Source organism: Procambarus clarkii, unplaced genomic scaffold (genome assembly GCF_040958095.1).
Source record: "Procambarus clarkii isolate CNS0578487 unplaced genomic scaffold, FALCON_Pclarkii_2.0 HiC_scaffold_1780, whole genome shotgun sequence".
Taxonomy (NCBI): Eukaryota; Metazoa; Arthropoda; class Malacostraca; order Decapoda; family Cambaridae; genus Procambarus; species Procambarus clarkii.
The window spans coordinates 10,180-15,000 of record NW_027190805.1 but is presented as its reverse complement, the minus strand read 5'-3'; positions in this window follow the sequence as shown (position 1 = coordinate 15,000).

Sequence of the window (4,821 nt, the reverse complement as noted above, 5' to 3'; positions counted from 1 at the left end):
GCACAGGGAGGAAACGGAGAGACGACCCACTGAGGGCTCGGTGCGGCGTCGAGAGAGTCCTGTGAGGCGGCTGAGGGCAGGGAGGAAACGGAGAGACGACCCCACTGAGGGCTGGGTGCGTCGTCGAGAGAGTGCTGTGAGGCGGCTGGGGACAGGGAGGAAATTGAGAGACGACCTCACTGTGGCTCGGTGAAACCGTCGAGTAGATCTTTCAGGTGGCTGAGGGCAGGAAGGAAAAGCAGAGGCGAGGACTTGGGGGGGTAGGGGGTGGGGTAGGGCTCTGGATGGGTGAGGGGAGGGGGGGTGTTAAGGTGGGTCGCCGAAAACGGAGACTCGACCTCAAATGGCGGGCTAGGATCCGTCCCTGATCCGACACAGAGACAGAACGGAGAGACGACCCACTGTGGCAGGGTGAGGCGTCGAGAGAGTCCTGTGAGGCGGATGAGCACAGGGAGGAAACGGAGAGACGACCCACTGAGGGCTCGGTGCGGCGTCGAGAGAGTCCTGTGAGGCGGCTGAGGGCAGGGAGGAAACGGAGAGACGACCCCACTGAGGGCTGGGTGCGTCGTCGAGAGAGTGCTGTGAGGCGGCTGGGGACAGGGAGGAAATTGAGAGACGACCTCACTGTGGCTCGGTGAAACCGTCGAGTAGATCTTTCAGGTGGCTGAGGGCAGGAAGGAAAAGCAGAGGCGAGGACTTGGGGGGGTAGGGGGTGGGGTAGGGCTCTGGATGGGTGTGGGGAGGGGGGGTGTTAAGGTGGGTCGCCGAAAACGGAGATTCGAACTCAAAAGGCGGGCTAGGATCCGTCCCTGATCCGACACAGAGACAGAACGGAGAGACGACCCACTGTGGCAGGGTGAGGCGTCGAGAGAGTCCTGTGAGGCGACTGAGGACAGGGAGGAAACGGAGAGACGACCCACCGAGGGCTCGGTGCGTCGTCGAGAGAGTGCTGTGAGGCGGCTGAGGACAGGGAGGAAACGGAGAGACGACCCACTGAGGGCTGGGTGCGTCGTCGAGAGAGTGCTGTGAGGCGGCTGGGGACAGGGAGGAAATTCAGAGACGACCTCACTGTGGCTCGGTGAAACCGTCGAGTAGATCTTTCAGGTGGCTGAGGGCAGGAAGGAAAAGCAGAGACGAGGACTTGGGGGGGTAGGGGGTGGGGTTGGGCTCTGGATGGGTGAGGGGAGGGGGGGTGTTAAGGTGGGTCGCCGAAAACGGAGATTCGACCTCAAACGGCGGGCTAGGATCCGTCCCTGATCCGACACAGAGACAGAACGGAGAGACGACCCACTGTGGCAGGGTGAGGCGTCGAGAGAGTCCTGTGAGGCGGCTGAGGACAGGGAGGAAACGGAGAGACGACCCACTGAGGGCTGGGTGCGTCGTCGAGAGAGTGCTGTGAGGCGGCTGGGGACAGGGAGGAAATTCAGAGACGACCTCACTGTGGCTCGGTGAAACCGTCGAGTAGATCTTTCAGGTGGCTGAGGGCAGGAAGGAAAAGCAGAGACGAGGACTTGGGGGGGTAGGGGGTGGGGTTGGGCTCTGGATGGGTGAGGGGAGGGGGGGTGTTAAGGTGGGTCGCCGAAAACGGAGATTCGACCTCAAACGGCGGGCTAGGATCCGTCCCTGATCCGACACAGAGACAGAACGGAGAGACGACCCACTGTGGCAGGGTGAGGCGTCGAGAGAGTCCTGTGAGGCGGCTGAGGACAGGGAGGAAACGGAGAGACGACCCACCGAGGGCTCGGTGCGTCGTCGAGAGAGTGCTGTGAGGCGGCTGAGGACAGGGAGGAAACGGAGAGACGACCCACTGAGGGCTGGGTGCGTCGTCGAGAGAGTGCTGTGAGGCGGCTGGGGACAGGGAGGAAATTCAGAGACGACCTCACTGTGGCTCGGTGAAACCGTCGAGTAGATCTTTCAGGTGGCTGAGGGCAGGAAGGAAAAGCAGAGACGAGGACTTGGGGGGGTAGGGGGTGGGGTTGGGCTCTGGATGGGTGAGGGGAGGGGGGGTGTTAAGGTGGGTCGCCGAAAACGGAGATTCGACCTCAAACGGCGGGCTAGGATCCGTCCCTGATCCGACACAGAGACAGAACGGAGAGACGACCCACTGTGGCAGGGTGAGGCGTCGAGAGAGTCCTGTGAGGCGGCTGAGGACAGGGAGGAAACGGAGAGACGACCCACTGAGGGCTGGGTGCGTCGTCGAGAGAGTGCTGTGAGGCGGCTGGGGACAGGGAGGAAATTCAGAGACGACCTCACTGTGGCTCGGTGAAACCGTCGAGTAGATCTTTCAGGTGGCTGAGGGCAGGAAGGAAAAGCAGAGACGAGGACTTGGGGGGGTAGGGGGTGGGGTTGGGCTCTGGATGGGTGAGGGGAGGGGGGGTGTTAAGGTGGGTCGCCGAAAACGGAGATTCGACCTCAAACGGCGGGCTAGGATCCGTCCCTGATCCGACACAGAGACAGAACGGAGAGACGACCCACTGTGGCAGGGTGAGGCGTCGAGAGAGTCCTGTGAGGCGGCTGAGGACAGGGAGGAAACGGAGAGACGACCCACCGAGGGCTCGGTGCGTCGTCGAGAGAGTGCTGTGAGGCGGCTGAGGACAGGGAGGAAACGGAGAGACGACCCACTGAGGGCTGGGTGCGTCGTCGAGAGAGTGCTGTGAGGCGGCTGGGGACAGGGAGGAAATTCAGAGACGACCTCACTGTGGCTCGGTGAAACCGTCGAGTAGATCTTTCAGGTGGCTGAGGGCAGGAAGGAAAAGCAGAGACGAGGACTTGGGGGGGTAGGGGGTGGGGTTGGGCTCTGGATGGGTGAGGGGAGGGGGGGTGTTAAGGTGGGTCGCCGAAAACGGAGATTCGACCTCAAACGGCGGGCTAGGATCCGTCCCTGATCCGACACAGAGACAGAACGGAGAGACGACCCACTGTGGTAGGGTGAGGCGTCGAGAGAGTCCTGTGAGGCGGCTGAGGACAGGGAGGAAACGGAGAGACGACCCACCGAGGGCTCGGTGCGTCGTCGAGAGAGTGCTGTGAGGCGGCTGAGGACAGGGAGGAAACGGAGAGACGACCCACTGAGGGCTGGGTGCGTCGTCGAGAGAGTGCTGTGAGGCGGCTGGGGACAGGGAGGAAATTCAGAGACGACCTCACTGTGGCTCGGTGAAACCGTCGAGTAGATCTTTCAGGTGGCTGAGGGCAGGAAGGAAAAGCAGAGACGAGGACTTGGGGGGGTAGGGGGTGGGGTTGGGCTCTGGATGGGTGAGGGGAGGGGGGGTGTTAAGGTGGGTCGCCGAAAACGGAGATTCGACCTCAAACGGCGGGCTAGGATCCGTCCCTGATCCGACACAGAGACAGAACGGAGAGACGACCCACTGTGGCAGGGTGAGGCGTCGAGAGAGTCCTGTGAGGCGGCTGAGGACAGGGAGGAAACGGAGAGACGACCCACCGAGGGCTCGGTGCGTCGTCGAGAGAGTGCTGTGAGGCGGCTGAGGACAGGGAGGAAACGGAGAGACGACCCACTGAGGGCTGGGTGCGTCGTCGAGAGAGTGCTGTGAGGCGGCTGGGGACAGGGAGGAAATTCAGAGACGACCTCACTGTGGCTCGGTGAAACCGTCGAGTAGATCTTTCAGGTGGCTGAGGGCAGGAAGGAAAAGCAGAGACGAGGACTTGGGGGGGTAGGGGGTGGGGTTGGGCTCTGGATGGGTGAGGAAAGGGGGGGTGTTAAGGTGGGTCGCCGAAAACGGAGATTCGAACTCAAAAGGCGGGCTAGGATCCGTCCATGGTGTGGCACCAAGAGAGAATGGCGAGACGACCCACTGTGGCTCGGTGTGGCGTCGAGAGAGTCCTGTCAGGCGGCTGAGGGCAGGGAGGAAACCGGAGATGGGGGGGAGGGAGGTGCAAACCTGGACTGTTAGGCGAGCGGCTTACTCCCGCCGTTTACCCGCTGGACCTCGTCCAGTCTCCGGCAATGCTCCGGCACAGAGAATGCCTGGCCTGGCGTGACGGCCTGCTCCTGCCCGGTGTGTGGCGGTCGCGCCAGCAGTGTTTCTCGTGTAGCATGCGAGCGTTGCCGGTGTCGTCGGGAGCCGGGATATGTTCTCGAACAAAGTTACCTGAGCGAGTGTGCCTTTCTCCCTGTCGTCAGCTCGGGTCTGGTCGAATTGGGCCGGTGGCGCCGAAGAAGTTACCACCGGAGACCAGGGTCCAGTGGCTAGAGCCGGGCCCAACGGCTATTGCCGAGTACCTTCCTCCGATGCAGGAAGAAGGTGTGTTCAGTCCCGCGGAAATCGTACGGCGGGTGCCGAATTTACCAGTGGCCAGCCGGGTCCAGGAGCTAGAGCCGGATTTGTCGGCTACTGCCGGGTAACCTACTTTGGATGCGGGTGCTGGCGTGGTCGGCCCCGCGGAAATCGGACGGCAGGCGCCGAAGATACCAGCGGCGAGCCGGGTCCCGGAGCTAGAGCCGAGCCCATCGGCTATTGTTGAGTAGCCGTCTTTGCCGGCAGAGCTGGCGTTTTCAGTCTCGTCGAAATCAGACGGCGGGCGCCGAAGTTAACAGCGGCTAGCCGGGCCCCAGAGCTAGAGCCGGACCCAGGGACTAAAGCCCAGCGGTGTGCTTCCGGTTGGGCGTTTGCGTTTTCAGTCTCGCGGAAATCGGACGGAGGGCGCCGAAGTTACGTTTTGCCAGCCGGGTCCAGTAGCTAGAGCCGGGCCCGGGGACTAGAGTCCCGCGTCGGCCTCCGACCCGAGTGCTTCTGTTTTCAATCTCGTCCAAATCGGACGAGGGGTACGGAAACGGCACAACTTAACCCGGGTCCAGGGGCTAGAGCC